The following is a 9,589-nucleotide window of genomic DNA, read 5'->3' as shown; positions in this document are numbered from 1 at the left end:
GGAATGGTGTAAGACCAGGTCATTTGCCCCTTGGTGCCAATTTAAACTAATCCCGTCCATCTGCATGTGGTCCATACTTCATAGTATCCCCTCTTTCCCATCCCTGTCAGTTCATAAGTCTGTCAAAAGATCGCTTAAATGGTGCTTTTGCATTTGCTGTCATCAGTTTCAATGGCAGTCTGCTGTAGGCACCTAGCATTCTGTTGACAAAGATTTCAGATGCCCTTTTCTTTCATGATTTCTGCACTTTCCCACTTTGAAATCTGCTGAAAATGCATCATGGCAAATTGCTGCAGAGAGCTGTGAGGTGAATTAGAATAGTACTGCTTTTTTCAATGAAGTAAATGTATTTTTGATGCATGCGCAGTAACTAAAATCGGGAAACTTCTTTCCGTGTATTGATTGCACCATAAATTCAAAACAAACAATCTCTTGTAATATTATAGCAGCACTGAATTGAGAGATATTAACCACACCTTGGACCAATTCCATCTTCTAAATTGACAATGATGCCACTGCTCCTGAACTCTGCACTGCTACCTCACTGAGAATTTTGAGCTTATTTTTTATCCTTGAATCGTGGCCACTATTATGAGAAAGTGAACATTCTTCTCGTTTTAGATTTCTGCCTCTGTTGCTGGTGCTCCGATAGTGATGATAAATGAGTGACACAGATCTTGATTCAAGAGAGAGCTCTTAAGGATAGCGGAGTCAGGGGGTATGGGGAGAAGGCAGGAACAGGGTACTGATTGAGAATGATCAGCCATGATCACATTGAATGGCGGTGCTGGCTCGAAGGGCCGAATGGCCTACTCCTGCACCTATTGTCTATTGTCTATGGAGTGTGTGACCGGTTCATGACATTTTCATGAAGCCAAGCATTAAGAGTCATTACATGGGATGATTGTGCATCCCTGTTGACTGGAGTCGGTCAATGCTCATCTCCTATGCCTGAGTCCCCTACTTCATCGTGTCCCCTCTTTCCCCCACCCCCAACCTCTTCCACCCACATCTTTTCCTCGGTTTCCCAGTTCACTCTCTCATTTTCTGACACCCTCACCGGTCTCCTTTTCATCTCTAACCTTTGCCATTATCTCAACCCATCTGCTAATCACCCCCCCTCACTTGTATCTACCTATCACTTGCCAGGCTTTGCCACCTCTCCCTTTCAGATTTCCCCCCCTTCCCCCAACAAGAAGAGTCATGATCCGAAACATTGCCTATCCATTCCTTCCACAGATGCTGCCTGGCCCACTGATTGCCACCAGCACTTTTGTGTTTTGCTCAAGAATCCAATATCTGCAGTTTCCTGTGTCTATCATCCTGTTTGCCATCTGCGATATTTTGAGCTTTTAAATCTGTTCTTCCAAGATAAATTGAGCATTTTCCACATCATTTGCCGAATTGTTAGAGTGACTTCATTGTTTCGAAAATCTGACAACATGCCTGATTAATCATTGCAAATTGATTACTGAATCTCCCAAGACCATTATTTGAAACTTAACAATTGTGTGAATACTGTTAAATGTGTTGCCCGGTCTTGCAAAGAAAATTAAAGGTTTGGCATTTTAGAATAAGCCAAAACCATCGGTGCTGTCTTTTGAAATAAACCTAAAATACATTTTCTTCGGGGAATGGCAATAGCTGTTAATATGAATATAATTATTTCATGTACTTTTGGTTTCAATTCACACAGCGTTGAATTACAAATGAAAAACATTAAATTTGAGTGGATGCTCAAGTGTCATTAGGTTATTTTATTATTGTCACATGTACTGAGGTACCGTGAAGCTTTTTGTTGCATGCTATCCAGTCAAAGAAAAGATGATATGATTACAAACAAGCCCTCCACAGTGTACAGATACAGGATATGAGTTCATAGTTTAAGAATAAGGGGTAGGCCATTTAGGACTGAGATGAGGAAAACTTTTTCACCTAGAGAGTTGTGAATCTGTGGAAGTTTCTGCTGCAGAGAGCAGTAGGGGCCAATTCACTGGATGTTTTCAAGAGAGAGTTGGATTTAGCTCTTAGTGCTAATGGAATCAAAGGATATGGGGAGAAATCAGGAACGGGGTACTGATTTTGGATGATCAGCCATGATCATATTGCGCGGACCTTTCACCGTCCGGCGCGGCCTGAAATAGGCCGTGGACCTTTCACCGTCCGGCGCGGCTCTCCAATGTCGGGAGCCCCGACCGCCCCGACGTGGCAAGTTCAACAGCCTGACCTCGGGAGAAGACGGCAGGGAAGAGAAAAGACATTCTGGCCTTCCATCACAGTGAGAAGGGACTGGAGGAGACTCACTGTGATGGATGTTTCTTTTGTTTGGTGTTAGTTTATGATTGTATGTGTTATTGCATTTTTATTGATTATTCTTATTGGTCTTAGTGTTTCAACTGCGGGTAATGTTTCATTTCACTACACTTATGTGTATGGGACAAATAAACGACTATTGACTATTGACTATTGATGGCGTTGCTGGCTCGAAGGGCCACATAGCCTCCTCCGGCACCTATTTTCTATTTTTCTAGGATAAAGGGGGTATTATTTAGTGCATGATAAAGATAGTTCAAAGGTCGCCATGAGGTAGATGGGAGGTCAGGTCCGTACTCTAGTTGGTGAGAGGACGGTTGAGTTGCCTGATAACCTCGGGGAAGAAACTGTCCCTGAATGTGCAGGTATGCATTTTCAAACTTGTGTGCCTGATGGGTGGGAGAGGGGAGAAGAGGGAGTGACTGGGGTGAGACTGGTCCTTGATTATGCTGGTGGCCTTGCTGAGGTAGCTAGAACTGAAGGTCTGATGATTTGGGTGATGGCCACAATGCACTGCAATTACTTGCAGTCTTGGATGGAGCAGTTCCCAAACAAAGGAGTGATGCCACTAGAATTTATGGGGGGAGGGGGTGGGGCATCGGGTCAAAAGGCCATAAGTGATAGGAGTAGAATTTTTCGGCCCATCAAGTCTACTCTGTCATTCAGTCATGGCTGATCTGTCCTCCCCTCTTAACCCCATTCTCCTGCCTTCTCCCCACATGTACTAATCAAGGTGGGTGGGAAAGGAAGAAACTTGGTAGAACAGGAATGGAGAAAGTTATTGCACCATGTTTATTTTGGGACCCAATCCTTTAGAATAACCATTTGTGTATTGAAGTTGCTGTTATAATTTATAAATTATCCTAATATACAACCTTTGTTTTTAATGAGCCACGTAATTGGAACACAATACGGCCAAAAACGTTTTTTTTTTTAAAGGAGACTAATTTTTCTCTGAGCTTTCGTATTGCCCGTAGCTGAAATCTGAAGGAACCAAAAGTGGCAATCTGAACAAAATCCTGGACATAATTGTAAATGGGTTGACAATCACTGTGTTAAAAATACTTAGTTACATTTTATGTAAGGCCTCATTGAGAGCACATCTGGAGTACTGTAAACAACAACATCGTGCTGGAGTAACTCATCAGGTCAGGTAGCGTGCCTAGAGGACATGGATAGGTGATGTTTTGGTTCGGAAACATGTTCCCAATGTTGGGGGAGTCCAGAACAAGGGGCCACAGTTTAAGAATAAGGGGTAGGCCATTTAGAACGGAGATGAGGAAGAACTTTTTCAGTCAGAGAGTGGTGAAGGTGTGGAATTCTCTGCCTCAGAAGGCAGTGGAGGCCAGTTCGTTGGATGCTTTCAAGAGAGAGCTGGATAGAGCTCTTAAGGATAGCGGAGTGAGGGGGTATGGGGAGAAGGCAGGAACGGGGTACTGATTGAGAGTGATCAGCCATGATCGCATTGAATGGCGGTGCTGGCTCGAAGGGCTGAATGGCCTACTCCTGCACCTATTGTCTATTGTCTATTTAGACTGTAAAGAACTTTGTTCTGATAAGTCGTACAGTGTGGAAACAGGCCCTTCGGCCCAAGTTGCCCATGCAAAATGATGTGCTCCATCTACACAAGTCCCACCAGCCTGCTTTTGGCTCATGCCCAGGCCCATAAACCTATCCTATCCACGTATCCTGTCCAAATGTTTTTAAATGTTGTGATAGTACCTGCCTCAACTACCTCCTCCAGCAGCTTGAACTTACTTTTTGTGGGGTTTTTAAGAATGTCCCTCGGGTTCCTATTAAATCTTTCCACCCTCGCCTGAAATCTATGTCCTTTAGTTCTTGATTCCGCTACTCTGTGTAAAAGACTCTGTGCATTTACTCTCTCTATTCCTCTCATGATCTTGTGAGATCACCCCTCATCCTCTTGTGCTCTCTCCTTCGCTTATAGTATGTACTTGTAGAGGAACTGCAGCAAATGTCTATCAGACAAGATCCTAATTTAATTGAGACATAAAAATACTATCTGAGGGCTTGGTAGGAAAGATGCAAGCTAGCACTGGCTGTGTCAACATTTAGCCAACAGTCTCAATAAGGGTAGGGCATTTAGGAACAAAATGAGAAGAAATGTTCAAGGCGATAAAACTGTGGGAATATTAGCCCAGGATATCTGTGGAGGCTTTATATGGTCTATGTATGGAGTTAATTAACTCGTTTTGAAATGAAACCAGAGCCTATCAATGCAGATATATCCTTTGATCAGAAATCAGTTCAAAGCAAATCTTTTCAAAAGTTTTTTAAAAATTATTTGTGTGTAAATATAGACTGTCTATGGAATATTTGTGAGCCTGAGGCACTGGTGACGATTTATGATGCAGTACAATGTTTCCAGATTGGCTGGAGCAGGACTTAGAACTGTAAATTGCTTCTGAGAAAATATTCAGGAAGAGCCAGTAAGAATATTTTTGAAACCTGTGAAACAATGATGACTAATATATATATATTTTTTAAATCCATTCATTTGGGGAATTTCTTGATCTTTGCCCAACACTACATCGTTAATGAAATGGAAGGGCTGGAATGCTGTGATGAAAGATGGGAGATTCCCCATTGTGACTTCATGATATGATTTGAAAAATAGAACTTTTGGAATGAAATCCAATTATTACTTCAAAACAAAAGGGCATGTTTGGAAAGCACTTTCATGTTCTGATTCATGCATAAAATTTGTATACATAAATTCTTGCACCGTGCATGACTTGCTTGGTGGTTAATGTTTTGGGGAAATTACCTTTCAATCTAAGATGTGTAAACAATTGCTCACTTTTACCATTTCCCATTTCCTGGTATCTTTAAAGTAATGTTTATTTTATGCCCTACCCAAATTATACTGCTCACTGCCCTCCCTGGAGCACCTGTTCAGCCTACGCTGCCTCAGTAGAGCAGGCAAAATAATAAAAGATTCATCCCACCCCGGCCACCGTCTGTTTGTTCATCTGCCCTTTGGTCGACGTTTCAGGTCGATCAAATCCCGAACAAACAGACTTAAGAACAGTTTTTACCCCAGGGCCATCCGAGAACTGAACACTACTTTCTGCACTAGGCAACACTGTTAAAACTTTTGTACTTAATATAATTGTATTTATTTGTTTGTGCATTTATTGCATATATGTTTTTACGCACCGTCAGGATTGGCTATTTTTTAATTTCGTTGTACTCGTTGCAATGACAATAAATGAATATTATTATTATTATTATTATTATTATTATACCAATGCCTTGTCTGGCATATCGTGCCTCTCTCGTGAAGGGCTGGATTGTCTGATCTGTTTTTTGTTCCCGCGATCTCTAGTTCTCAATGCTTATTGTTTGCCCACCTAATCCTGGAACCCCAGCTTGGCTGTTTCAGCAGTCGTTCTTCAGAACCAAACCAAACACTTTCCTGGATCTTTGGTATGAACCAGTATCTGTAGTTCCTTGTTATTGTTTATTCTTTGAAACTGGCAAATCCACCTGCCTTTGACTTCAAAAGCTATTGATTTTTTTTTTCTCTGACATTCAGAAATATTTAACTGAAAGACTTTTAAGATTAAAATGTCAAAAACACTTAAAGACGTTGCCATGTTTCACTTAATCAAAGTAATTAAAAAACTTCTTGACATCTGCAGCACCATTTGGAATAGTAGATCCCACACAAATTCTTACCTTGCATGGGAATAGAAAGCCATCATTCATTTGCCTTCTGCCCATTCCTACACAGCTTAAACACGGAAAAATCTCAAGATTAAGTTCCGTTAATGTGGAGTTGAGTGGTGGATCAAACCGACAATGAGTATTTCAAATATTTTACCATTGATAGGTCTTGATTAGGTTACAGGGAGAAAGAAGACAATAGAATGTGGTTGAGAGAGAAAATAGATCAGCCATGGTTGAATGGCAAAGTAGACTTGATGGGCGAAATGGCCTAATTCTGTTCCCCTGTCTTATAGTCTTCCTGTTTATGTTTTGCCCACAATGAGCTGGCTGGGTGGTGAACAGCCAGACAGCAGCTACCTGGCATGGTGAAAGATGGTCTGTCCATCATCTCACCTGAAAGCCCCGCTCCCCATTATGATAAATAAATATGATTTGGATTGTTGAGCGAAGTCGGTGAGTAAATGGTGTTCAACTATACATTGGATTGTGAAGGTTATGCCAGTGAATTAAAAGGTTGCTACTGGAATCCTTCCATTCAGAAAGGATTAAACTGGTAATTATAGACCATTCAGCCTGCAGTCAGCTGTTGGTTGGTAAATTCACAGGAAAGGCTGTAATTTCAGCTTAAACTTGTTTAACCTATGATTCAGGGCGGGGACTAGTTATATAAAAGGTGAGTCGTTTTGGAAAAAATGCCATTTGTTTTATTAAACTAAAAAATGCCAGCAAAGGAAATGCGTGTCTTTAAGCTATACCATCATACAAGCAGCATGACACATCATATCAAATTTTCTTTGAAATGGGAACATTGTGTACCTCACAATGGTGGTGATAGCAGTGAATCTGTGGAATTAATGACTACAGACGGCTCTGGAGGCCGGCAATGGATATTTTTAAGGCAGAGATTGCCAGATTTTTGATTAGTAGGAATGTCACAAGGGGACATAGCTTCAGAATTGAGGGACAAAAGTTTAGGGGTAACATGAGGGGTAACTTCTTTACTCAGAGGGTGGTGGCTGTATGGAATGGGCTTCCGGTGGAAGTGGTGGAGGCTGGCTCGATTTTATTATTTAAGAGTAAATTGGATAGGTATATGGATAAGAGGGGATTAGAGGGTTATGGTCTGAGTGCAGGTAGATGAGACTAGGTCAGGGAGAGTGGTCGGCATGGACTGGAAGGGCCGAACGGGCCTGTTTCCGTGCTGTAGTTGTTATATGGTTATATGGTCACGGGTTATGGGGCGAAGTTAGGAGAATGGGGTTGAGAGGGGCAGATAGATCAGCCATGATTGAATAGTTGAATGCACTTATTCTGCTCCTAGAACATATGAACCATAAGCTCAACTCTCCAACAAAACTTTACAAAACATTTCACACTAACCCTCTGTTAAATCTTTTGTGCTCTTTAATGTGACTTGTATTTTTTTCCTCTCCTCTTCAATGAAGTGATATATCATCAATGTGTTCAACTTGTGACTTTATTCCACCTTGGGATATCCTTATTTTGGGATCTGCAAAGACATTGATGGGCAACTTGAGCATTATTCTTGAAAGTTGGCACATATAAATTCATTTATTTTTAAGTTGGCTGCCCAAATAAAATATCACGATAGGTTTGTTGGATGATTGGTCTTCATGGTTTGTCTTCTGAACTCGTTGAAATCAATTAATTTTATTGAAATTGAAAATAGGGAAAGAAAAGTTTAATTTAAAATTAGCATGACCACATTCCATTGTGTTTAGAAGCTGATATGGTTAATACCATTATGCAGAAGGATTAAACATTTTGGCATTCTGCTGTCATTAGGAAAATAGACACCTAATCTAATAGACACCTAAATAAACAACTGAATATAATCCGTGTCATCAGTGCCAGGTTTGATTTGTTCTGAACCTTTTATACCTCTAGTTTCCCTCCCCTCTCGCTCTCAAGAGGGTTTCGACCCGAAATGTCACCTATTCCTTTTCTCCAGAGATGCTGTCTGACCCGCTGAGTTACTCTATTTATTTGCTCTATTTATTATACTGTGTCTTGATTGTATTTATGTATGGTTTTATCTGATCAGTTTGGATTGCATGAAAAACAAAGCTTTTCACAGTACCTCTGTGCACAATAAACCAAAATCAAAAATTGATCTTTAGAACAGAAAAGAGGAAGGGATGAAGAAAATAAACACAAAAAACGACAGTGCTGGAGTGACTCGGTCTGAAGAAGGGTCCTGACCCGAAACATCACCTATCCGTGTTCTTCAGTGCCTAACCTACTGAGTTACTCCAGCATTTTGTCTTTTTTTTTTTTTGTAAACCAACATCTGCAGTTCCTTGCTTTCACAAGTAAGTAAAAAATGTTTCCCATTATGCAAAGCAAAACGTCTCAAAGAAAGGAAAATTAAATGCAAATTATGTACCAATTTACTTAAATTATAATTTAATGACATGTCAACAGCCAAAAATAGATATCATACAATGGAAAGGGTGGAGAGCAGATTAATAAAGATAGAAATGGAAAGTTTTAGCTCGAGGTAATTTGCATCGGTTTTGCTGGTTTTCTTTGGAACTGAAGAGCCGAGGCTCCTTAACTGAAAGCTAGTTCAGATGGATAATATTCTGTTGAAATATAGATAATGAGAAGGATTTATTTTATTTTGCATTGGATCAAAAAGCAAGGTATATGGTTTTATTGTTAGAAGGATTAAAGAGGGGAGATAATAAATGTGCTTATGTCAAGGCTGCTCTCTCTCAGTCCCAACAATCCAGGTTCCATCCTAATCTACTGTGCTATCTGTGTGCAATTAGCATGTTCTCCCTGTTTCACCAATGTGCCCTGGTTTCCTCCCACGTCAAAAGTGTGCTGGTTGGTAAATTAATTGGCAAGTTGTCCTTGGTGTAGGTGAATACTGCCCAGTCTCTCAAAGGTATTGACTTCTCCACCATCAAAGGGATCTACAAGTTGCTGCCTCAAAAAATACAGCCAGCTCTCATTTCACTCCTGCCATCAGGAAGAAGGGACAGGAGCCTGAAAACAGCAACGTCCAGGTTCAGGAGCAACTTTTTCCCTGCAGGCTACGAACCCTGCAACCTCCAAACCCTGCAACCTCCAAATAGGCTCTAAACTGTATAGACTTTGCACTATTATTGCTTGTTTATTTGTGTATTACAGATTAATATTACTGAACTTTTTATTATGGATTTTGCAGAGTGCCACGTGAATATATCTGTTGTGCTGCTACAAATAAGAATTTCATCCTTGTTCTGTTTCAGGATGTATGACAATAACACTCTCTTGATGTAGGGTAGAACTGATTGGAATGTGGGGAGAATCGGTTACAGGAGAATGCGATTGCTCCAAGCACAGACATGATGGGCCAAATGGCCGCAACCTGTGCCAAAAGGACATGTGTAACTGTGATGAACATAGGATGGGTAGTAAAGTTGTGGAACTTGCTCCTTGAAGGGGGATGGAGGCAGCAGTGCTCTCTATTTCTAAATCAACTAATCAACTACTGCCTTACCTACACCAAAATACCATCCTGGCAAATTTCCTGTCAGGTTTCAGGGCCCACCACAGCACAGAGTCTGCCTTG

The sequence above is a fragment of the Rhinoraja longicauda genome, chromosome 1 (genome assembly GCF_053455715.1).
Source record: "Rhinoraja longicauda isolate Sanriku21f chromosome 1, sRhiLon1.1, whole genome shotgun sequence".
In the NCBI taxonomy this organism is placed as follows: Eukaryota; Metazoa; Chordata; class Chondrichthyes; order Rajiformes; family Arhynchobatidae; genus Rhinoraja; species Rhinoraja longicauda.
Note: the sequence above shows the minus strand (reverse complement) of the source record.